Here is a 27,033-nt window from a genome sequence, read left to right as displayed (position 1 = left end):
ACAAACAGTACAAATGTCTTGTGCTTTCTGGATACACTTTTAAGTAATCTTTTTTTTTTTTTTAAACATCAGAAATGCACCATCTGACCTGCATTGTGACTTTTTGCTGTGAATCATTCAAATCTGGCATGTTGTAGGGTTTTAGTGCTTTTTGTGGTGTTAACTTTCCTACCCACAAACAAACAGCCTTCAAACTACCCAGATGAGATCAAACAGTTGATGGCATTTATATTTTCCTAGGCATCAGAAAGAAGAATTCAATCCCACAAAATTAAGTGCCTTTAGGGAAAAAAAATGACTATGTGAATGTTTGACATCAAAGACAGAAATATCTTCGTCTCCATTCAGTATTCCCAAACTCCAGGCAGACTTTTTTAGTTTTTTACTTTCTCTCCATTCTCTTTCCCACATGACTCTCTGAATTATAATTAGGAACTTGGAGGGCAGATTTGACCTTCACTTGTGCTCTTTTTTGGTAATATACAAAGTCCAATGGAGGACTGTTCTTCTTCACAAATGATTCTGTTTCTTTGGTGTTCCTGACACAAATCTGTGGAGTATTGGCAGTTGTCTTACCAACAGTAAACTCCTGAAGGACTATGACCCAAGTGTACAAAAACACATGTTCCGTTTACATGTCTTGCTTTGTCCATCACCTACTATTGTCTAAAAATAACATGCTCACAACCCAGCTTTTCACTAACACTTTCAGGAGAAGTTGGTCTTCCTTGGATTGTCTCTGGAAGAGCCAGGTGAAGGGCTGTATTATGGAAGACTGAATCTTGTTTCCAACCAACCCCCACCCCACCACCACCACCAAGAGAGAGCAAGCATCTCCCATCGGTCAGGGTTGAGGAGCACTGTTTCCATGGTTCAACATGATCAGCTACATGCAGTTCATAATCAAATATATCCTCCTTTCTTTTGACAAAAGTCTGAGAAGGAGGCACAGTTCATTGCCAAAAAGAGTCCTACTAGCAACAAGTCCAGACACACAAGAAATCCAAAAGATGTCCGCAGGTGAAATACTGATTTTCCAATGAGCTTCCTGACTGTCTTTACAGAGTCTTTCTTGAGTGGGAGCCTGGGGATCCTTTTCCTCTGCAATCTCCTTTCTCTCCCCATGTCCCCAGTGATGCGTAACCCCCTCTGTGGAGTGCTGGGTATATCTTGAGAGTAGAGTAGGCAGTACGATTCCTTCAGGTCAGACCATTTTTCCCAGACAACTCAACCTCCATTATACCTGAATCCTCCCTTGTAAGAAGGGGCTTAGGCATTTCAGAATCTTCTGATTGGAACACTAAAAATGAAAATAAACCCTGGAATGCCTGGCTGGCTCAGTCAGTTGGGCATGTGACTCTTGATCTTGGGTTTGTGGGTTCAAGCGCCACGTTGAGTGTAGAGATTGCTTAAAAATAAAATCTTAAAATAAATAAATAATAACCTGGGGTGCCTGGGTGGCTCAGTCAGTTGGGCATCAGACTTTGGTTCAGGTCATGATCTCACAGTTCATGGGTTCGAGCCCTGCATCGACTCTGTGCTGGCAGTGCAGTCTGCTTGGGATTCTCTCTTTCTCCCTCTCTCTCTCTGCCCCTCCCCCACTTTCACTATCTCTCAAAATAAATAAAGTTTAAAAAATTTTTTAAATAAAAATATTTTTTAAAAAATAAAAATAACCACTTTTGTTTATGATATTGACTCTTACAGCATCACATGTTCAGAGTTCTTTAAATTTTTTAGGGGGTGCCTGGGTGTCTCAGTCGGTTGAGCGTCTGACTTCGGCTCAGGTCACGATCTCATGGTTCGTGGGTTCAAGGCCCACATTGGGTTCTGTGCTGCCATTTCAGAGCCTGGAGCCTGTTTCAGATTATGTGTCTCCCTCTCTCTCTGCCCCTCCCTTGCTTGCTCTCTGTGTCTCTCTGTCTCAAAAGTAAATAAACATTAAAAAAATTTTTTTTTAATTTTTTTCATTTGAATTTGTATTACAAAAATCCCTTCATCAGAGGTAAAGGAAGAATTATTATTATACATATATATGTATAATCTCCATTCAAAAAATCCAAACATAAATTAGTGCCTTCTTTGAACCAGGAATTGTAGGAAGTACAGAAATGTAATTCATAGGCATAATCTTAGTGCCTGTGAATTCAGAAATTAACTGGGGGTGGGGTGAAGGTGGTAAAGAGACATATAAAAAGGTTAATGGCGGGGCAGTCCTATAGGAACTCTCATCTAGAGATGAACAGAGTGTTGTGTTTACTCCGAGGAAGGCCCACCCTGGATAAGTGGGATGCAGGCACAATAACACAAAGGAAAGCACGCACCTTGGTTAATTTTCCTGGACTTAGTCTTCACAGAGCCATTTCCAAAGTAAACCTGGGCCATCTTACACAGAGGTTCACATTCCATACCTGGTGCTTAACCACAATGAAACCAACACAGCCACAGAATGCCCAGAGTGGGGATGCCAGGAGGAACAGGTGGCACAGATCTGAGTAAAGTTTTGATGCTCAGATCACGGCTGGGTGTGTTAGTTTACTAAGGCAGCCATAGCAAAGTACCACTGACAGGCGGCTTAACAACAGCAAGTTATTTCCTCATAGTTCTGGAGGCTAGAAGTCTAAGATCAAGGCATTGGTACAATTGGTTTCTTCTGAAGGCTTTTCTCCTTGGTTTGTGGATGGCTGTCTTCCTCTGGTATCTTCACATGGTCCTCCCTTTCTGTGTGTGTCTGTGCTTTAACCTCCTCAATAAGTACACCACAAGTGACTTCATTTTACCTTAGTCACCTCTTTAAGGGTCTTATCTACAAATACTGTCACATTCTTAGGTACTGAGAGGTTAGGATTTGACAAAGATTCTCTCCTTGACCAAACTTTGGTCAGGCTCTTCTGAGCTCTCTTTTTCACTAGGCCTGACCTTGGGCTACTATGTCCTTCCTTGTAGAATATTTCTAGCAAGAATCTTGCTAAGTCAGTTTAACAAGAAACCCTCATCTTCAATATCTGATCACCCTCAATATCTGATCGGGTTCCTCACCATCTACCTTCCCCCAGATGATATCTGACCACCCTGGCCTGCCTTCAACAAGAATCTCGTCGGGCTGGTTTAGACAGAATCCTCTCTTACCTATAGTATTTCCTCTCGGTAACTTTCTGACCATCAACCCCCAACCCCACTTCTTAGCTACAAATTGCCATTTTTCTTTGTATTTGAAGTTGAGCTCAGTCTCTCTCCCCTACTACAAAACCCTATTGTCCTGGTTCCTATACCTATTGTGATAGTCTCCCTGAATAAACATTGCCTTACTGTTTCTTAACAAGGGTCATGAATAATTTTCTCTTTAACAGATTTCAACATAGGAACTTTGGAGGAGATGTAATTCAGCCTACATAACATAAGGTCTCAAAACTTTGGGGAAGGTATAGTGAGGAAGCTCCAGCTATGAATTCTCCAGCTATGAATTCCTCCTTCAGGGATGGTCTGGGGATTGGGGGAGGGGGAGTGGTGGAAGTGGGGGCAGAGGAAGAGAAAGGGAGAGGGGGGAGAGAGGAAGGGAGGGAGAGAGAAGATTCTTACTTTTTTTATATAGAATTTTAAAAAAATGTTTATTTATTTATTTTGAGAGACAGCCCACACAAATGAGAAGGGGAAGGGCAGAAAGACAGACAGAAAGACAGACAGAGAAAGAGAGAGAGAGAGAAAGAATTCCAAGCACTGCACTGTCAGCATTGAGCCTGACATGGGGCTCATCTCATGAATCATGAAATTATTACCTAAGCTTAAATCAAGAGTGAGACACTTAATCAACTGAACTACCCAGTGCCCCAGATTCTTAGTTTTTTAGAGCTCTATAGGAGAACACCAATTGGCTGGGGCAATCTGAAGATCTGCATTGGGGAGTAAGGAGGGGAATGGGACAAAGTGATTGTGATCCTGTAGGACCACATTTCTGTGTGGCTTAAGAAAAATAAGCTCAAGGGAAAAAAAAATCAATAAATGCAGTGACATTCTGCCATATGTATCTCATGGCAATTAAAACTCCCACTACTATTCCACCACCAAAGAATCATTTTTATAACTATTACCAGTCATTGATTGCTCACTAGTTTAGCCCAGCAAAGAAGCTAAGGGCAAGTGCCCTAGGGTCACACAACCTTGTATTTGAGTTTCAGCTCTACCATTTACCATGTGACCTTGAACAATTCAACTTTTCTGTGCTTCATTTTTTCATCTGGAAAATTTGAATAATGACTGTGTCTTCCTCAGAAGGCTCTAGTAAGGATTACATGAGACAGTAAAGATTACTGTTATTTATTACTGTTTTTCAAGGACTACATATAGTAGATATTTAACATATTTTATCTATTTTAATCTCCTACAAAAATCCTTTGAGGTACACATATCATCAGCCCCATAGCCTTGTAGTATCTCACCGACCCCTGCTGTCACTGAGGACAATTTCCATGAGGAGATTCATGAAAGATTTGTTCCCTAAAACTGATGGTAAGAGTAGATTCAGGATCAGTTCCTTCCTCTCTTCTTTGGATAGTACATTCTATCATGTGTATAGCTGCTCCTCTGGTACAGTTCCTATGACAACCTCTCTGGGATATTTTTCTGCTCAGCCATAGTACTGGTGGCTTTTCTTGTTACAAAAAAAAAAAAAAAATCCATCAAATAAAGCCTTACATAAAGGGCTTTGTTAATGGGGAATCTCATAAAGGAGCCGTGATGCTACATCAACCAAGGTAGTAAATTGCTTTAAACTGTTTTTGTTTAAATGTTATAAAGCCCCATATACACTCACTGTCTCCAACACAATAATTGAGAACATGTACAATTAGATCTCGTAGTTACCAGTACAGTGCAAAACATAAGTACAGTTTCACTTTGATGTTGGAGCTTTTAAAAAATATTTTTCTTGATATTTCTTTTGGTTTTATTGTCTGTTGTAATTTGCTTTACCACAGTATGTAAACATTGGAAACTCTGTATGCATAATTTAATTCTAATCTACCTGTGCCCTAGTGGTCAATTAGCATGTGAAGTGACCAAACAGAGTTAAAATCCTAAGAATTTGCCAGGTGGCATTCAAAGGTATTTTTGTCAAAATCACTTTCAGAAGCTTTACTACTGAGCATGTTAGAATTTCTAATTGGCAAAATTAGTGGAGTTTAAGTTATGTGATCGTTAGGCGTTGGGTATCTCTACCTTTGCAGGAACAACGTATATGTAAGTACCTACCCAGGCCAGTACTTCATACCAGGGGGACAGCTGGTATGGCCCTGCACCTCTGTCATCAGTGGATGATCTTGTCATCTGATCTGACCAAAAGGCCTGACCCTCCCTCCAGCAGACCATGCCTGTCTTCATCTTGGAGACAGCCTTGCATGAAGAGGCTGGTCATCGTGTCAAGGGTTGAGACTGATAATATTCCAAACATACCCAGGCTGTATGATTGTTTTCTGTCTGTTGCTTGCTTAGAATACCGTGGTCTGAAATGTGCTTCTTGCTACAATTGCCAGATAAAAAAGTGGTGGGTTGGAAACACAGAGCTGGCATTCCCTGTAACTGCTGGAGACTTCTGATAAAGTTCAAAATTACCTGACATTCATGCAACAAAAAACTGGGTGAAGGTGGTTCAAATTCTCATACTCTGTTGTTCAACACAAACCTCAAAATAATCCTGTATACCTGAATTTCCTCCCGCTACACTGTCATTTGTCTTCATTGACGGGCTCATTGATCTCTATGTAAGTGTAGTCTACTGGTCAGAATATCATCTTCAGGCAACGTAGGAATGCTTTTGTTTCCATAACCATCATTCAGGTACTAAGTCATGGATCCTCATGCTAGCTCCCAGACTCTTTTTTTTTTCTTGTAAACAGATTTTATTTCTTAGACCAGTTTTAGGTTCACAGCAAAAGTGAGTGGAAGGTACTGAGATTTCTCATTATCCTCTCATATACACACACAGCCTCTCCCACTGTCAACATCCCCCACCAGAGTGGCTCATTTGTTACAACTGGTGAACTATATTGACACATCACTATCACTTAAAGTGAATAATTTACATTAGGGTTCACTCTTGGTGCCGTATATATTGTATGGATTTTGACCAAATGCATAATAACATATATCCACCATTTCAGTATCATACAGAATAGTTTCAATGACCTGAAAATGCTCTGTGTTCTACCCTTCATCCTTCCTTTCCTTTATTCCCTGGCAACCAGTGATCTTTTTATTGTCTCCATAGTTTGCCTTTTCCAGAATGTCATATAGAAGAAAGCACACAGTATGTAGCCTTTGCAGATTAACTTCTTTCACTTACTAGTATGCATTTACAGTTCCTCCATGTCTCTTCATAGCTGGATAGTTCATCTCATTTTACTGTTGAATAACATTCCATTGGCTGGATGTAACACGGTTTGTTTATCCATTCACTTATGAAAGGACATCTTGATTGCTTCCAAGTTTTGGCAATTATGAATAAAGCTGCACATTCGTGTGCAGATTTTTTTTTAATGTTTTATTTACTTTTGAGAGAGAAAGAGAGAGACAGACAGAGTACTAGCAGGAGAGGGGCAACAAGAGAGGGAGACACAGAATCCTAAGCAGGCTCCAGGCTCCAAGCTGTCAGCACAGAGCCCCGCTCAGGACTCAAATTCATGAATCGCAAGATCATGACTTGAGCCGAAGTCGGACACTTAACCCACTGGGCCACCTAGGCGCCTGTCACGTGCAGGTTTTTGTACAAACATAAATATTCAACCCCTCCGGGTAAGTATTAAGGAATGCCATTGCTGAATCATATGGTAAGAGTATGATTAGCTTTATAAGAAACCACCAAACTGTCTTCCAAAGTGGCTGTACTATCTTGTATTCCCACCAGCCATGAATGAGAGTTCCTGTTGCTCCATACTCTCGTCAGCATGTGTTCTGGGTGTTCTGGATTTTGGCCATTCTAAATAAGTGTATAGTTGTAGCTCATTATTGTTTTATGTTTTCTCTTCATTTGTTTTAAATTTATTTATTTATTTTTTAAGAGAGAGAGAGAGAATGCATGCGAGTGGGGGGGGGGGGTGGTGGCAGAAAGGGAGAGAGAGAATCCCAAGCAGGCTCTGCACTGTCAGCACAGATCCTGGTGTAGGGCTCCATATCACAAACCATGAGATCAAGACCTGAGCTGAAATTAAGAGTCAGATGCTTAACTGACTGAGCCACCCAGGCACCCTTCATTATTGTTTTAATTTACATTTCCTTAATGACATAGGCTTATTTGCTATTTGTATATCTTCTTTGGTAAGACATCTTTTCAGGTCTTTTGCCAATTTTTAAAATCAGGTTGTTCATTTCTTATTGTTGGGTTTGTGTTTTTTAAGTTTATTTATTTATTTTGAGAGAGACAGAGACAACACAAGTGGGGGAGGGGCAGAGAGAAAGGGAGAGGGAGAAAGAAAGAGAGAGAGAGAGAAAATCCCAAGCAGGCTCCAAACTGCCAGCACAGAGCCCCATGTGGGGCTCCAATTCATGAAACTGTGAGATCATGACCTGAGCTGAAACCAATAGTCAGATGATTAACCAACTGAGCCACCCAGGCACCTTGTTGTTGAGTTTTAAAACTTCTCTGTATTATTTCAGGTAACAATCCTTTTTCAGATATATCTTTTGTAAAGATTTTCTCTCAGTCTGTGGCTTGTCTTAACATTCTCTTGACCAGAGTCATTTTTAATGTAGTAAAAACATGCATATTTGTTTGTGCATTGGATTTATTTACTGTTTCATCCATTCAACATGTGTTTATTAAGTACCTGATGAGTATGAGGCACTGTGCCAGGCATGCAAAAGGCAGGGGTAACCAACAGAGGCACTGGGTTGCATTTGCCTCTAAGTCAGAGCAACTCACATTTTAAATCCTATAACTTGTATTCCACCCTTTGTCATTTATCCTCTGACATATTATGGAGCTTGTCCTCTCCTCTTTATTCACACAGACTACCCTGATTGTTCTCCTTAACATGGTAGATGCTCACACCTAACTAGTCTCATTTTAGAGTGAGAAGAATTCCTTCCAATTCCTTCTCTATGTGGGTGACAATTATCCTTCTAAATTTTAAATACAATCAGGTCACATTTTTGGTTAAAAAAAGCATGTATGACCTATAGCTGGAACAGGCATCAGTTTTATTCCACAACACTGGAGTGTAAGAAACATCATTTCTCTTAACTTCTCTAAAATGGTTAAATTATGCCGAACTCTCTGCTACTTAGTTGGGGAGAAAGTCAATTTCAGTCTTCTGTTTATTTGTTTTATTTTTATTTAGATTCAAGTTAGTTAACATACAGTGTAGTCTTAGCTTCAGGAGAACCCACTGATTCATCTCTTACATATGACACCCAGTGCTCATCTCAAAAAGTGCCCTCCTTAATGCCGGTCACCCATTTAACCCATCCCCCCCCAACCACCCACTCCCAATTTCAGTCTTTTTTTTTTTTTTTTTTTTTTTTTTTTTTTAAATTTTTTTTCAACATTTTTTATTTTATTTTTGGGACAGAGAGAGACAGAGCATGAACGGGGGAGGGGCAGAGAGAGAGGGAGACACAGAATCGGAAACAGGCTCCAGGCTCCGAGCCATCAGCCCAGAGCCTGACGCGGGGCTCGAACCCACGGACCGCGAGATCGTGACCTGGCTGAAGTCGGACGCTTAACCGACTGCGCCACCCAGGCGCCCCCAATTTCAGTCTTTTTATTAGGCTTATTCTTTCCACCAAGAATCTTTTGAAATTCACAAGGATCTCACAAAATACATTCAAGAATGGCCCTCTGGTCTTAGTCTACAATGATCATTACTAACCTTCTCCTTGGCCGTATCCAGGTGGTCCTATTGTCAAGTCTAGCTCTTTAGAGAAAGAGTTTTGGCCGAGCAATAGAAAAGCCTCTGAAATAAGGAAAAACTAAAGTTAATCACCTTCTCTGGTGGGAGAAAATAAAAATACATAAAACAAGAGAAACAAAAACATTAAAATTTCAAGTTATCCTGACTTATGGAGAGCCCAAACTTCATAGTTGGCAGCTACAAGATATACCTACACTTCCCAATTTCACCTTCATCCTAAGGTGTGGCTGGAGCAGGGTCTCAACAGCTCATAGGAGCCAAGTGTGAATTTTTCAGTAATGTCGTGACACAATGTTTAACAGAGCTATTATTAAAAATCAAATTATATAAATCTCACTCCCTCTCCCCTCCTGCCTCCCTAGAGAGCCTTCCCATCCCACCTGAGCTCCCAAAGCACTTTAAATGTGCTTGTATACAGTGAGCCTGACATTGTTCCTGTTGTTTTCACTAAAATATCCCGCAGACTATGAGTTTGTCAGTTAGATTTTTTATTTGTATTTGTCTCCCTTGCTCCTAGCAGAGGGCCTAAAACATGGTAGGAATTCCATAACTGTTTGGTGAGTGAGAGAGGGAATGACTTGAAGGTTAAACCTATTCCCTTCCTGATATCTTGGGATCAGCCCTCTATGCAGCAGCACTGTTTCTTTCCTAGATCAGGCTCTGCATGTCCTTCCATTCTTTAATCAGTCACCACAGGAAAAGACTGGTTTCCCTCCAAAAGAGAGGTAACTTCCATTCTCCAGGGCTTTCACTCTAGGGGAGGGTTAAAATGCAGATGAAATACAAGTAGTAAAGAAGCAAAGAACCTTTAACAGTTCCCTGAGGTAAAGAAAGCAAATTAGAAGCTCAACATCCGTACATAAGGTCCTGTGGTACATGAGCCTGAAATGGAAAATTCATGTGGCTGGTTGGTAAACCAGTGCAGGGTTGTCTTCAGCCCAATTAACATTTTGCAGGGAGGAAGTAGATTTGGTAAAAACTATGGGAATGTTTTATTGGTGTGTTGATAGGTGGACAAGATGGCCAGGAGGGTTGTTCATTGCATAGATACAACTGGGAAACACTCTTTTCCTCCTTTAGAAGAATGTCATGAACATTTTGGAAAATTCGTGACAGAAATGTGTCAAAGACCAAAAATACAAAGATTGAAAATGATTGCTTTTGATTTTAGACTATGCAACCCCAAGTACAGAACTGCTTGACCTCATTTCTGATTCCATAAACAGCTTTGGGGAAATTGTCATTGCTTTGTCCTAGTCTTCCCAGAACAAGAACCAAATATCCCTAAGGATACCAAATGACACTACCACCCCACCACCAAGCTGGCAATGGCAAAGACGTAGGCTATTTGCAGAGAGCACGCCGCCTCTGCTGTGAGTGGGCAGTAAACTACCCGGGAGATTCGTGCTGCTTGCCTGGAGACCGGGTTGCTAGGTGCCTCTGAAGTAGTGAGACCGAGAGGTGTGCATTATTCCCCCCACACTTCTTATTTTACACTGTGACAGTTGTAGCTTGGAAACAGAAGCAAAGAATAGCGTCTATAGTGTTAGGAATAATGGCCAGCCAAGTGCCCTATGGGGCAGAAGGAACAGAGTTGAAGCTTTTATCAGGAGTAGAAGAAAAAAGTAATGTGATTTGGTTTCATCATAATTGCTTAAGCAGCCTGGGTGAGAACTAATTGTGAGTTCATCTGGCTCCAGAGAAACCCCACCTCTTCCCTCTCCAGAATGGTACTAAAATATCAGCATTGCATCACCAGAAATCACTCCCATTGGTGGCCTTTCTTAAGGACAGCAGCATGCTCTGTCTCTCTGAAAGCCACTGGAATCTGTATAGACCTAGGAATTTATATCTTTCCAAGACAAATAAAATATTCCTGGCACTCACTTGTCACTTGAAAACTCAGAGTGCTTGCCCATTATTATATCATAGAGGAAGGGTTGTTTTAAAAATGTGGGAGTAATGAAATGCAGAGAAGGAAATGAAGGGACAAGTTAGACCCTACATCACTACATAGTCCGGCCACTGTTGGACTCAGGGGAAGTCCTGGGTTTTAAAACCAGACTGTTCACTGATAATATCTTGACACTCCTGGGCTCTCTCACCAGCTTCCAGTAGCCCTAAAGAGACAAGTACTTTTGTTTTTTAAGTTTATTTATTTATTTTGAGACAGACAGAGAGAGAGAGAAAGAGAGAGAGAGGGTGAGTGCATGGGGGAGGAGCAGAAAGATAAGGAGAGAGAGAATCCCAAGCAGGCCTTTTGCTGTTAGCCCAGAGCCCGATGAGGGGCTCGATCTCACAAATCATGAGATCATGACCTGAACCAAAATCAAGAGTAGAACGCTTAACCAACTGAGCCACCCAGGCACCCCAAGACAAGTACTTTTGCTCAGAAAGTTGGTCACCTAATTCTCAAAAGAGCAGAGCTAACATTGGAAGTCATCAGCTAGGACTTGGATTTCATCTATGTTAGTAGCCCAAAATAAAATCTAGCTGAAAGCTAAGTAATGCTGCTATAATACGCTTATTTGGATTCTATGTGAAATCTGTGAGAATGAGGCAAGTGGATATACAGTAGTAAAGAACATGGATTCAAGTCCTGGGTTCAATCTGAGTCCAAATCTTGACTCTGATGCCTACTAACTATTTGTAAGTTACTTGCTTCCTCTGAGTGTCAGATTCAACTGAGAAATTAGATAAGAATATCAGTTCCCTTGCAGGATCTATGTAGGATGCAAAATAATATGTAAAGCGCCTCCACGGCATTTGGAACAGAGGATGTACAAGATAAGTGGTGGCACACATCACAGTTCTGTATCATGGTAAAATAAAGCATAATCTGAATGCCTCCACATATGTGGCACTGTGGAGGTTACAAAGACCTATCAAGCATGACTCCTGTCTTCTGAACCATCACAATTTAGTTAGATGCCAAGGGGAGAGCAGCAGACAGGGAGTAAGGACTATCTGAAGCAAAGTACCAACCACACACTGTAGAATTAGATATTTAACTGTGAGGTACGGATTTGAGGTAGAGTAAGAGTTTATGGAAAAGGCAGAACAACGTGGGTGGGGTGCTGGCTTTAAGCACTAAACAGAAAAACAAGCACAAGTGTGATTTCTTGACCACTAAGATTTACACAGAAGTCAAATTCCAGATTTAACAAAATCAGAAGAGCAATATACTGAAAAGGGGTTCATTTTAGCATCCAAAGGTCATGTTAGCAAAACCAGCCAGCTCTGGTGGCTTATGCCCCAAGGTCACAATCTTGGAGAAGACCAGAGCACTTTGGAAGTTCTAAGCATGGACCCTGACTGGCCTTACCTGTAGTGGATAGGAGATGAATGACCATCTTTATTTTGCAAGGAAAGTCATCTTAGAGTTAGAAAATGAGGAGCAGAAATAAATCATCCAACTCCATATAAGGTCCAAACTGAAATAAGTTTAAAACATATCATTTTAGGGGCTCCTGGCTGGCTCAGTCAGTTAAGTATCCGACTTGGGCTCAGGTCATGATCTCGCAATCTGTAAGTTCGAGTCCCGTGTTGGGCTCTGTGCTCATGGAGCCTGCTTCCAGTTCTGTGTCTCCCTCTCTCTGACCCTTCCCTATTCACACTCTGTCTCTCTCTCTCTCTCTCTCTATCTCTCAAAAATAAACATAAAAAAAAAAACAACCCCACATTACTTTATAAAGTTAAATGGTTTACTCTGCCCATGACTCTACTGACCTCACTTGTCATATATTCTTTTAAATATTTGGGGCGCCTGGGTGGCTCAGTCGGTTGGGCGTCCGACTTCAGCTCAGGTCGTTCTCACGGTTCGTGGTTTCCAGCCCCGCATTGGGCTCTGTGCTGACAGCTCGGAGCCTGGAGCCTGCTTCGGATTCTGTGTCTCCCTCTCTCTGGCCCTCCCCTGCTCATGCTCTGTCTCACTCTCTCTCTCAAAAATAAAATTAAAAAACATTAAAAAATTTTTAAATATATGTTGGGCTTATGCCCAATTCCATAAATATGGATGAACAAAAAATATTACTTTATTTTCTGCAAATCATGGTAATCTGAATATGCACCCCCACAAATATCGAACCATCATTATTGACCTCTGCTCATTGGGAGACAAGGAAAGAAAACACACTAGTGCTGACTAGGTTACACCCATGCTTTATATTTTATATAGATTTGCCTAAATACAATATTAACTTGAATATAAATGATGCTTTCTCAAAAATTATCCCAAAGAAATAGAAGGAATTGTCTTGTATTTGAGTCTTTACAAAGTCTTTCCTGTTACAGGGGGGCCTGTTTAATTAATTCAAAAAGTTAATTACATATATTTGAATAGATGGTATAGTTTTAGCCAATTTTTTTCTTAGAGATAAAAATCTACCTAATAGTTGAACCTGATCAAAGTCTCTCCTGTTATGGGAGACCTATTCAATTATCCTGATTCAGTCTCAGTAGATGTTTAAAATGCTTATAGAAGTCAGCTGATGGAGTTTATTTTTTTTTATGCAAAAACATTTTATAAATTTGAAATTATTCTGGGAGGTATGATTTCTAAATTAACAATAGTTGGATGACATTGTAGATAATCCTTTTCCCCAAATTCATATGCTGAAATCCTAACCGTCAAAGTGATGATATTAGGAGGTAGGGCATTTCGGAGGTGATTAGGTCATGAGGTGGAGCCTCTCATCAATGGGATTAGTGTTCTCACCAAATCTGCCAGCACCTTGATCTTGGACTTCTCAGCTTCCAAAACCACAAGAAATAAATGTTGGTTGTTTAAGTCAGTCTACAGTACTTTTGTTATAGCAGCCTGAATGGGCAAAGACAACCCACATATGAAACAACTTAACTGTGGAGTAAAGATGATGACTGAACATGCACATTTGTTTTTTATACTTTTCTGAAATCCCACTAAAACATGATAAATATTATTTTTCCAAAACATCAAATCATAAGGACAAAGTATGAGGAAAGACATAATATCAAAAAGTGGGGGGGGGGGGGGAGGGGGAAAGCTGAGAAGCATTGATTACAAACAAGTTTTGGGAACTGATGGCACTAGACAGCTCTGGAAATAGCGCTGAAGGTAGAACCAAGAAGAAGACACAGTTAGAGCCTCAAATCCCCTATTTACCCACAACAAAAGCCTATAAGTTTATCTTCTAGAAAAGCTAAGCCAGAGAACTCTGGGAGAGTTGGGGGGTGCTGCAATACTAAGCACAAAATTAAGAATAGGTGGCTGTTGGCATATTGGGAATGAAAATCATCCCTGCCCCCAGTCCTCCATCTCTATGTGGCTCTCAGAATGGTAGCAATCAAAGCCTAACCTTCCAGAAAAACATTCAAAGATCTTTGTCTAGGGGCACCTGGGTGGCTTAGTTGGTTAAGGGGCTGACTCTTGATTTCAGCTCAGGTCATGGTCTCAAGGTTCATGAGTTTGAGCCCCACATCAGGTTCTGTGCTGACAGTTGGAACCTGCTTGAGTTTCTCTCTCTCTCCCTCTCTCCCTGCCCCTTCCTGACTCTCTCTCTCTCTGTCTCTCTCTCAAAATAAATAAACTTAAAAAAAAAAGTTCTCTCTCTAATGAATCCAACTGAATTCATTAAGGAAAAAATTCAAAGAGAAACCATAGGCCTATATTGTCCAATATAGTAGCTACTAGTCACTTGTAATGATTTACACTAAAACTTTGATTAATTAAATTAAGTAAAATTTAAGCATCAGTTCCTCAGTGGCACTAGTGATTGATACATAGTGGCTATGATATTGGACAGTGTACATATAGAACATGCGCATCATTGAATACAGTTATATTAGATAGCACTCTTCCAGACAGATCTCCCTACAACAAAGCCAGCAATCTCTGCTATCACACTCTAAGTGTGCCACACTCTTAAATACGTGCAAACGCAAAGGATCACCAGATACTTAAGACATCTTTAATACAAAAAACAGAGAATACAGTTACAGTATAAGCAAACTGGAAGAATCAGACAATATAAGAGAAGAAAACATTTTGTTACTGACATCTTCATGGAGGTAAGAGAAGACTCTGTTTCAATGAAACAAGTATAGCCTGTTTTAAAAAAATCAGTAAATAAACATATGATATTAGAAATTTAAAAAATAACAATGGCATAAATGAAAACTCAATAAAAGTGTCAGAAGATAAAAACTGGAGAAATCCCTCAGAAAGCAGAGCCAAAAAAGATAAAGAATGGAAAAGAGGAGAAAAAAAAATGAGAAAATTAGAGGACAAATTCACAAGGTCAACATTAGATGAAAGGAGTTCCCAAGAAACAGCACAGAGAAAATGAAGGGAGAAAGTTACTTATGAAACATTTCAAGTGTATTTCCCAGAACAGAATGACCTAAGTATGCAGACTAAAAGAGAATCCAGAGTACCCAGGCAATGGCTGATAATAAACCACACCAAAGTCATGTCATTGTGAAATCTTAAAACACTGGGACAAAGGCAAGCTTCCAGGTGGGGGGCTGGGGATAGATGGTCACTAAAAAGATGGAGAATATGAATAGCTTTGGATTTTTCAGCAGCACACTGGAAGTAGAAGACCAACACCTTAAAAATTCTAAGGAAAAATATTTCTCAACAGATGTCTCTATTCAGCCAAACTGTCAGTTAAGTATGAGGAAGAATAAGGATGTTTTCAGATACTCAGTGTATCAAAAATTTTACATTACCTGTACCCTCTGTCAGATAATCACTTAAAAGCTATGCTCCACAGCGGGTAGACCAAAAACAAGGAAGACATAAGACTCTGGAATCAGGAATTCTACAGGTGAGAGAGGTAGAAGAAATTACAAGATCCTGATCAAGAGCAATCCCATGGTCATAGGTGTGGAGAGGCCCTGAAGATAGCCTTTCTACATTAGGGCAGGTTAGGGTGCTTCAAGGATATGCAAAGCCAGAATAACGTATGTGTCTGAACATACCAAGAAGAGATTTAAGCAACTGGCAGATAGTTGCAGTTAGAAATACATAGAAAACTAATTTTAAACAATTTCAGGACAATTATTTAGTCCAGGAAAAACATAGCTGTGAGTGGGAGGAATAATCATACTTGTATTAATCATTACATTCTACAAGGCATAGCTGTGAATAATAGCATTTATCATAATAATAATAATGCAATAATTTTTCTCCAACCCAAATTACGAAATAACTATAGAAGAAATGTGGGGAGCAAAAAAAAATAAGCATATGACAGAGTGAAGTATAGGCATGAGGACTAAAGAAAAATCATCATCTTCCAAAATGGGATATATTAATATCAATAGATAATGACTGAAATAAAAAAAAATCAAGAATAAAAATATTATTTACAAAAAGGAAGGTCATATACCCAAGAAAAAATAAAAGAGCTAAACGTGGTTGCTTCTGGGTAAAGAGAAATGGATGAGAGAGACTAAAGTTGTTTTTGTTGGTGGTGGTGGTGGTTTGTATTATCCTGTTATTTTATTATTTAAGCTTTGTGCACCTATAGCTTTGATTTTTAAAAAACTGAGGGGGAAAAAGGCACAGGGAAAAAAATCTAAACCTACTGTCCAAATATTGTATGAATAACTACTTATATCTTGGTGAAATTTTCCAGTGATGGCATCATACTCAAATTCCCTTCATGCCTAAAGTTGCCATCTTCTCTTCTAAGTTTCCTGTAGGTTTTCTGTTCTGTGTCATGATTCTTGCTTCCAAACTCTTCCATTCAATTTTCCTCTGGTCCTCCCCATGTTTCAACTGCCTGCATTTCTTGCTTAGAGATATAAACCTAGTACTTCTACATAGTCCTATATACTTAATCTGCATCTCTAATTATAATAAAATCCTTGGGAAGTCTTGTACTTCTTTGAAAACCTAGCACCTGATTCTATTCTTGCAACAGTATGTACACATATGAATATTTCCTGGTGAAAATTTATTGAACATAGATGATTTGATATAGTCACTTTGTACATGTCATCTAATTTAATGCTAAAACAACTCTGCAAAGTGAGTTTAATAATTGCTATCTTAAAGTGTGGGGAAAATAAAGGACAGTGAAAATTTCACCATAATTCTGAGTGTAAGACAGCACATTTCTTTATTTTGTTTAAATGCAACTGAGCTGCTTAGAGTACCAATCAGCTGGCAGGAAATTCCATTTCAGTCATTTCTGGACTGACCTCCTCCATTCACATTTCCAGTTGATACAAAGGTTGGGAGTGAGGATGTCTTCTGCACTCCAACATACTGGCTTATGGTCTCCACTGATCCCCACTGATATTTTCATTGTCCAAGGTCACATGATTTGTCCCTGAAGGAAGTTGTACTCACAACTTGAACAAAGGTCTCTGTCATCTCAGTTCCTGGCCATAGCTCCTAGAGCCCCTCTTCCCTAGCATCCTATAGCAATCCACCCAACTGGGAGTTAACAAGTAGGACCTGTGCTACCGTTTTTGGAAACCACCTAAACCCCCTTCCTCCTGCTGAACTCAAGGATTTGCTTACCTATATCCAGTTCTGTTTCCACCCCGGATACCACACCCCCAATAAAGCCCTCATCTTTATTCTCTCCAGAGAAGAGAATGGGTCCCCACAATGGATCTAGTCTTTCAAAACAAAACCAAAAAAAAAAAAAAAAAAAAAAAAAAAAAAGGAATGAAGCTGTCCTCTGGCAACATCTGCTTTCCATTCAGCAACCCAAAGCCCTTGGGGCAAAGGAACACAATGGTTTGGCTACTTTCTTGGAATGGGAAAGGGAAAAATACCTCGAGCAGCGAAAACAAAGATTTTTTTTTTAATTACAGAGCAATAAAATAAAAATCCTGCCTCTAATATAAATGCACATATGCATATACAATATAAACACAGAGAAGCAGATACTTACATAATTATATTTATAATATACACAGTTGAATGAATGCCTGTGTGAAAAGATTTTCATTGTAAAAGCAGTAACTTTTATTACAATGACCTATCTTATCCTCCAGTCTTCTACTATTGCCTTTGAACCACATTCCAAACCCAGGGAAAAACATGTTTATAAAACTGCAAAGGTCAAGGCCAGTAATGGAAATTGATTTTACATGCTCAGTGGAGTGTTTTTAAAACCGTGGAACAGTCTAAAGGAAAAGAAATCTATTTAATTACTTGACAGTCTTTTGTAGTCCATTAAAAAGGCTCCACAATTGTCTACCTCTCCTGAACTAACTTAACATAAATCCCTCCCATTAAAGAAGCACTTCTTAGAATTGCACAGAATGCACCCTTCTGAAAAGGTGAAAGACTCCAGAGCATGAACTCAAACTGAGAATAATGATTCCTACATGAAGACAAGTTGGTTCCTTTAAATGTTTTTAATGAGGGTGAAATTTTCACTCGAAGTTCCTGCCCAATACCTGAGTAGCTGGTCCCTTTGAACTTGTATTTTTCTCCTTTCACTGTCTGTTTGATAAGATGATGGGGAAGAAATCAATAGCTTCTGTTTCAGCAGCAATTATGGTACATTTTTGCTTTTATTCTTTTTGAATTTCAGTCTATCATGGTCAACACTGAAAGTCTTTTTCCCACATTTCAAAGCAAATTCATGGTAATTTGAAATATGATTTTACTGTAATTAACAACTAACTGCTCTTTAAATTCTTACCATTTTAGATAGGAAATAAAGAAGAAAATGGTATATAAATTAAATTCAAGGAGGTGTATATCTGACTGACTACTTGATTATACGAGCAAGTATAAGTCAGTACTAAAACGAGTCTTCTGGGACAATTGTTCTCCAGCTAGGGGAGGTCAGACTGTAAGTTCTTCTTAAGATCATTATGTTCATTACATCATTAAGTGAATTAATTCCACTTAATTAAAATTCTTGAATAAGTACATAATCAAGCACTATCGTCTGGAATTTTAGTAGTCTTTCTAGACAAGCCATAATTAATTGATTATGCATTAACTATACCGTATCTATTCTAGAATAGTAACTTGGAAACCATGGTAAATGGTTTGTACTACCACTGCTAGTTTGAAACAAATTTTATTTCAGATGCATTTATAGTGCTGTCTCCTCATACTAACATGACTTCACCATAATTGTTATGTCAAGGTAGGTTCTTATCTAAGGTTTCTTTCACCTTCTTGTCTTAACTGAAATTTAGCCTTCTCCAGATTCCTTCCCTTGCAGTCAATTCCAGTAAGGGCTGCTTCCTTCTACAAGTCCTAAACCTACAAGAGAATTGCTGTTTTCTTCTTCCAGACTGTGGTTTCCAGCTTAAACAACAACAACAACAACAACAACAACAACAACAACACAGCCTCAATACTACCCTATTCATTACTTTCATTCTCTAAGACTTTAGCACTTATATTGTTCCAAGAAGTCATACAGATAACCAGTAGAGGGGTGCCTGGGTGGCTCAGTCAGTTGAGCAACTGACCTTTGATTTTGGCTCAGGTCATGATCCCAGGGATGTCGGATTGAGCCCTGCATTTGTGTGGACCCTGCTTTAGATTCTCTATCCCTCTGCTCCTCTTCCTCACTTGTGCATGCTCTCTCTCTCGAAAAGAAGAGAAAAGAAAAAAGAAAAGAAAAGAAAAAAGAAAAGAAAGAAAAGAAAAGAAAAAAGAAAAGAAAGAAAATCAGTAAAGAAGTATTCATAAAAGCCCATGAATAGTCTCAAGAACAAGGGAGTAATCAATATCTTCAAACACTACCAAAAGTTTAAAGATTTTAAAGTGCCTGTTAGATTAGGCAATTAGGAAGTCTTTAGTAACAAAAAGAATAGTTTCAACATGGTGGTAGGGATGGTAGTCCATATCCAATTTCCAGTAGATTGAGCAATGAATAAAAGGTCAGAAAGATTAAATCAATAAGGATAGATCAAATTTTCAAACATTGTGTTTACACATTAAAACAAATATATAAGACATTTATCTGTGGCAGAATATAGATCCAAAGTTAATTATTCTTAAGAGTGAGAATTGAGGATATTCATAAGAAAGCAACCAGTAGAGGGAAAGACTGAACACACAGAGGGAAGATACCTGATAAAATGAGGTCTCTGAAGAGGTGAGAAGGCTAAGAACAGGCTATGTTAAAAGATCAGTCATGAAAAGATATAAAGAATGGGATGGGAACGAAGCAAATAAAAATGGGGAAAGAGGTAACTAATTTTGTATTAAGATGTGGCAGATTACACTTTCTTTCCATATGTCCTTTAATAATGTAACCGTGTCACTCCCTCATCAAAAGATGGTCTTACCCTTGAATCTAGGCTGTGTTTAATGACTTGCTGGACCAGCAGAATGCAGTAGAACTGACATTCTGGGACTTCTAGCACTTCTGACCACATTTGGGAATACTTGATCTTGGGACATTCCCTTTCAGACCTAGACAACATGCTGTGAGCAGGCACACAGAGCCACTGGAGGCTAGTCCCACATAGGTGCTCTGCTCAATATCCCCAGCCCAGCTCTTAGCTTACAACCAACAACAGTTGCCAGCCTTGTGGGAGAGACATCTTGGGCATCCAGCCAAGTCTAATCTTCAACTGTCTATAGGCCAGGCTGACTATCTTTGGTCAAGCTGCAATCACATGAGACACCCAAAATGAGAACTACCCAGCAACCCACAGAACAACTGGAGAAAAAGAATTGTTTTAAGCCACTAAATCTTAAGCCTAGTCAAGGCTAATCAGAACATAAAACAATGGGGAGGTAAGAGAGTTCAAGCTTTATTTCCTCTTAGTTGAGTAGAATGCAAAATGATTTGAAATAGCTAATATGCGCTAATATAAATGACACAGATAATTGATCAGAGTCATGTAGAAAATTATTAAACACTGTCAAGGGCTCAATTCATGTCATAGACCTAAATCTGTAATGGCATCAATCCCCTTTATGATTTTTCTCTAGCATCATGCAAAAGATTCATACAGGTTTGAGGTTTAGCAGTGCAGATAATCAGAAAAGCAAGGGGCCAAGAGAGCAGAAGGTGGTGCTGAGAAACTGGGTAAGCAGTAAATCAGTACCTGGAAGCAAGAGCCTACTAATACTTTAGGCACACGGTCTAGGTCCACAAAAATATTTTAATTTCTTTCAGAATCAGAAGAAAAAATAAACTTTTTAAGCCAAAGAAACTGTTATATTTACCTTTTATAAGTGCAATTGTAATTTTTCTTCCTTTTTTTAATGGAGAAAGGGGCCCATCAAGGCAAAAATCCCTAGGTCTCATGAAAGTCATTATGTGGTCCTGCCTAGGAGGAGAGACAGACAATATGAGAAAAAAAGGAGGCAGTAGAGGTCAGAGGTCTTGAGAAAACTATTATGAATATGTAGTCAAATTAGGACTGCAAGAAACATAAAAGGGTAAGGGACTGTGATGAGGGAGTGGAATGGGAAAGGTTTAAGTTTTCAGTAAAAGAGAAGGGTCTCACAGGGGATGAGAAGCTCCAGGATATGGTGGTTAAGTGGTGGGAAGAGAAGTGGCTGTTGGAGAGAAGACAGCAAGGACCGTGGTGGTTGGGAGGTTGAAAAGGTTATTAGCACTGAAGTGATTCAAGATGGTGGCAGGAGTTAGAAGGACTAGGATTTTATACGGATGAAAACTTTTTTTTTTTAACTTTTTTTGTTTTGAGAGGCAGTGGGGGAGGGTAGAGAGAGAGGGGAGAGAGAATCCTAAGCAGGCTCCACTCTACAGTGCAGAGCCCAACGCAGGGCTGAATCTCTCATGAACCATGAGATCATGACCTGAGCTGATGTCAAAAGCAAGACGCTTAACTGACTGAGCCACCCAGGTGCCCCAGACCAAAACTTTTCACATAAAAACTGAAGTACTGGAAGAAACAAAATTTTTTCTTAGTTGACACTTATTGACAAAATTCACATTAAGTGGAATATTGAGAAGCTCCTCAATTCAATTTTTATAATAATAAAATATATTTCAAGTATTTTTCTACCAAAACTATTGTGAATTTCTTTCTTTTTTTTTAATTGAAGTAAAATTGACATAAAATATTATATTGGTTTCAGGTGTACCACATAATGATTTGGTATTTTTATATAATGCAAAATGATCACAATGTCTAGTCAATGTCCATCACCACATATGTTTACAAAATTCTGGTGTGCATGTGATGAGATCAAGATCTACTCTCAACAACTTTCAAATATGCAATACAGTATTATTAACTATGGTCACCATGTTGCACAGGAATTTTTAAAATCAATTTCAAAATAGGAAAAGTATAAGCATGATATAAAATATAAATAGCAAAATGGAGAGATTGGTAAATCACATATGAATAAAATTGTTCTACACAACAAACACCAAAACCAAAATGACCATTCAACAAACTAGGAAAAAATATATTTCAATTCATATATCAGTAGAGGTCTATTTTCCTTATAATGTAAAAATCTGCAACAAAACACTACAAAGATAGGTAAGGGTTCTGCCCCCAGTTCCAATGTGTGAGGTTTTTTCCCACTCCACCAATCAAGCCTCTGACACCAACTAGGTGTCCTACAATTCAACTCAATTCTGACACCACCCAGAGATAACATCAGATTCCACAGGTTAAGGGCTCAGTCCCACAAGACTACCCTCCACTTCAGATACCAATCACAAGTTCAGGCTAACAGTGCTTCTGACTGGCCAGCTATAAATTCAAGTTGCCACAACTCCCTCCTTAGGTTTGATTAATTTGCTAGAGCAGCTCACACAATTCAGGAAACCCATTTACCCACAAGATTACCAGTTTATTACAAGAGATATTAAAGGATACAATCAACAAGCAGATAAAGAGATATATAGGGTAAGGTCTCAAACAAAGGATCTTCTGTTCTAGTGGAGTTTGGGGCCCAGCATGGTGGCACATGGAAGAGTTCTGTTTCACCAACCTGGAAGCTCTCTGAACCAACTCCTTTCGGATTTTTATGGAGTCTTCATTATATAGGCATAATGGATGAAATCATTGGTCATTGGTAATTGATTCAACCTTTGTTCCCCTTCTCCTCTCCAGAGGTCAAGGAGATGGGACTGAAAGTGCCAACCCTCTAATCACATGGTTGGTTCTCCTGTATGTATGCATACATACATACACATATGTATGCATATGATTCTATTTCCATAAAATATCTCTGAAAGAATATCCAAAAATTGATGATAGTTCCTTTCAGACAGAGGGCAGTGGGGGACTGGAAGACATAAGAGGAAGACAATTTTCATTTCACATTCTTTTTGATGAGGAATCATTTGTTATAGCCCTCAGAAACGTGGAAGTGACCAGAATAATTGAGGTAGGGTAGTGGGTGTTAGAGTGGGGTATCGTACAACTCAAAGAAAGAGGGCTTTTGGGGCATGATTGGAGAATCAAGGTTTGGAAGTAACAATGAAAGTCTAAGTGAATATCACTTCTGGGCCCCGAGATACAAATGAAGAAAGAATGGCTAGCATCTTTAAAGAAAGCTGCCTGACAAGTTATGATGTCAAGGAAAAGCCAAGTTTACATTAGAACAAGAATACAGTGAGTTCCGTGAAGAGATCACGGATGTTGTAGAGAATAGAATATTTCCAGAAAGCAGTAGAAAGGGTTGTGAGAGAGGTCAGCAGTGGGAAGCAATGAAAAGATGACTCAGAGAGGAAAAGCACAGAGCAGGATGAAGAAAATAAGAAAGAAATGCCTGAAGAGCCTGCATTCTAGACTAAAGGGTGACAGCCAATGAAAGCATGAAAGGAATTAATAGCTGACAAAGTTCTATGAGTTTATCAGTGTCAGTTGAGCTTAGCCCAAGGTGACCCAATGATGTTAGCCTGGTCTGTAAGTGCTGAGATTACCACAGGCTAGAACCCATGTGTTATCAACTGTTTGACTATGGCATTTATTCTATGGACTCCTTGCACAGTGGCCCTAACAGAAATTCGGTAAAAAAAAAAAAAATTCTTTCTGTGCCACCACAAAATTCAACACTAGGTAATGTGGACCACTTGTGTGGAGGGCCTTTCTCCAAACTTCATCATCAACTTGAAATTTCACTTTCTGACCTATCTTTCCCACATGCTCACTCACTCACTATAACTGAGCTTGCTTTTGCCTTCACTGAAACCTCTAGTCAAGTAGAACAGAGAAGAAATATTAGAGATCATCTACCCTAGTGGTTCTAAACTCTGGCTGCTCAATAGAAATCACCTGGCATTGCAATAACATGTTTGGACATTGAGGGCATTATGCTAAATGAATAAGCCAAACAGATAAAGAAATATTATATAATCTCACCTATACGTAGAATATACAACAGCAACAACAACGAAAAAAAATTAAAAAAACAAAAAGCCAAATGCATAGAAACAGAGAATAGATTGGTGGTTGACAGGGGTGGGAACTGGGGAGAATGGGTGAAGATGATCAAAGGGTACAAACTTCTAGTTCTAACATGAATGGGGAATCTAATGTACAGCATGATGACTGTAGTTATGTAGTGTATACTTAAGTGACTAAGAGTATAAATCTTAAAAGTTCTCACTACAAGGGTGCCTGGGTGGCTCAGTCAGTTAAGCGTCTGACTTTTGATTTTGGCTCAGGTCACGATCTCATGGTTTGTGAGATCAAGACCCATGCTGGGCCCTTAGCTGACAGCATGGAGCCTGCTTGGGATGCTCTCTCTCCCACTCTCTCTGCCCCCACCTCAAAATAAATAAACTTAAAAAAAATTCTCACTACAAAACAAAAAAGGTAACTGAGATGATAAATGCATTAACAAACCATACTGCAGTGATTATTTTGTAGTATATACATATATCAAATCATCGCCTTGTACACCTTAAATTTACACAATGTTATATGCCAATTATACCTCAAAAAAATGGGGTAGAAAGTAAATCAAATGGCATGCTTTAAAACAAAAACAAAACAAAAAAATCTGATTTAATTGCTCTAAGATAGGGACCAAAAATAATATATATATTTTTTAAGTTTACTTATTTATTTTGAAAGAGAGAGAGAGGCACAGACAGAGGGAAAGGGAGAGAGAGAGAGACAAAGAATCCCAAGCAAGCTCCACACTGTCAGTGAGGAGCCTGATGCGGGGCTCCAACTCATGAACTATAAGCTCGTGACCCGACCAGAAGTCGGATGCTTAACCAACTGAGCCACTCAGGCGCCCCCCCCCAAAAATAATATTTTTTTTCACTCCCAATATAATTTAATTGTTTGAAGACAGGGACCAAGAATAGTATATTTTTTTTAATTTCCCCAGGTCATTCTACGTATAACCAAGTTTGAGACCTGATTTTCTTCAATGCTTTTGTTATAAAGACAAGAAATTAAGGGAGATGACCCAAGGTCAACCCTCTAGAAAGTGGAGGGAGGGTTGGAACTCAGGTCTCCTTGCTCTCGGTCTAGTATTCATACCCTCTATTCATATTGCTTTGACCCATGATTCTATCCTTTCTCTTGGCTTTACTTGGCTCTTTACCCAACCTTAAAGCAGCAATCAAAAATACCAAAATGTGACCAGCATGACCTTCACATGGATCCACATATCCAGCTCTCAGCAACTGTGCAAGCCGAAACATCAACTTCGGTTCCACTGTAGGCTGCTGTGCAATGCTTGAGAAAGTCACTTAATAGTGCCACTTGCCATCGCTATATAATTCGTGGTTTCTAAACTCAGTGAATCCTCATTCTACACAGCCATCTTATTTCACCCTACTTTGTTCCTTGTCATGTTACCCAGAGAGGCTGCTCCAAATTTTTCCTATGTGCCTTCCATCATCTGCCCTAGCTATATACAGCCTCAGTAAAGTAAAACACCTGAAATTAATGCCATCTATTTCCCTGGCCTCTCCTCTGCCTGAAATCATCTCTGTATTTAAACCTATCCACTTACCAAGTCTAACTTTTGTCCGTAATTAGATTCAACCCCTCTTGTTTTTCTCTAGTACATGTTCCATCTGTCCCCCAACTCTTCTTTCTCCAATCAGACATTTACTCTCTGCTGCCTCTTCTCTCTCAGCTTACAAATTTAGGAGTTTTTCCCATCCTAAGGGCAATCTTCCCTTACAATTACCACCCTATTAGTACCACCCTACTAATTACTATCCATCTTTCTTTCTTAATAAGACACTATTATCCATCAAGACAAGTTTAAATGGGTTTTATACTTGTAAAGCTCTTAGAAGAATACTTGACTCATAACTTACAGTAAGTGATCTACCTACCCACCTACCTACCCACCAATCTTCTATGTTATCTATGATGTTTGCTATCGATCTACTACCATACTATCATCTATCTATCTACTATCATCTATCTATCTGTCATATATCTACCCATCATCATCCAACAAAGTTTTATATATCACTCAAGGCCCTGTTCAAATGGCCTTACCTCTATGAAGCTGTTTCTTGATCAACTATGACAGGCCAAATCAATGCATGCTTTTTCTCTTTTACCAAATCACTTAGAACATGGTGAATCAGAGCATTGCTTCTGCAGTCCAAGTGCCTGGGTTTCAGGCCTAGTTTTGTCATTTACTTACTACCTACTGGTTGATGAAGTTTGGGACAGGTCCCCCCCAAATATGCCACTTTGGCATAAAGGTTATTTTGAGTTAAAAGTAATCAAGATCCAGCAGGTTTAGTAAAAGCTTTTTACCTCCCCTACAACTGCCTAAAAAGAAATTAGATAGAGGACCTGCTCCAGAAAGAGCTGTCACCATAGATAACTACATTATGATATGAAGTAAATATAACAGACAGGGAGGAACCTAGCAAGGTCTGTTTGATCAATGTCCTCTCTGTCCCATTGCTTCTAAGTGGCCCAGCAAACATTTGTTTACCAAACATTAACTCTTTTTCATTCTTCTTGAGCATTGCATTCCCTCCCTTTGAAGTCCCAGACCCTTGGCCCCTTCTCCTTAGTTCAAGACACCTTGCTGCCTTCTTTGCAATTTCCATGTCTGTGTGGATTTCCCGTATACACACTATTAAATTCGATTTTCTCCGGACAATGTGTCTCATGTCAATTTGATTCTTAGTCCAACCAGAAGGACCTTGAAGGGACAGGACATTCTTATTCCCCAACAAGGCCTTGCGCTTCAGTTACTATCAGTAATATGGCAATGACA

The 27,033-nt window shown here is 39.3% G+C and overlaps 1 long non-coding RNA gene across 3 annotated transcripts in view; it reads right to left on the bottom strand.

The window, feature by feature from the left end:
- Window positions 1-27,033, bottom strand: part of LOC131512718 (uncharacterized) — a 61,090-nt gene that overhangs the window by 6,192 nt on the left and 27,865 nt on the right. For 2 of the 3 annotated variants that reach the window (XR_009262267.1, XR_009262265.1), the window contains exon 2: window positions 8,862-8,945. This is a non-coding gene — a long non-coding RNA (uncharacterized LOC131512718). Of the gene's footprint in view, window positions 1-8,861; window positions 8,946-21,057; window positions 21,162-27,033 lie in introns of all 3 variants that reach the window. The other variant, XR_009262266.1, reaches the window with a different exon arrangement.

The sequence above is a fragment of the Neofelis nebulosa genome, chromosome 5, assembly GCF_028018385.1.
Source record: "Neofelis nebulosa isolate mNeoNeb1 chromosome 5, mNeoNeb1.pri, whole genome shotgun sequence".
Classification (NCBI taxonomy): domain Eukaryota; kingdom Metazoa; phylum Chordata; class Mammalia; order Carnivora; family Felidae; genus Neofelis; species Neofelis nebulosa.
Note: the sequence above shows the minus strand (reverse complement) of the source record. Positions and strands in the feature narration are given on the sequence as shown.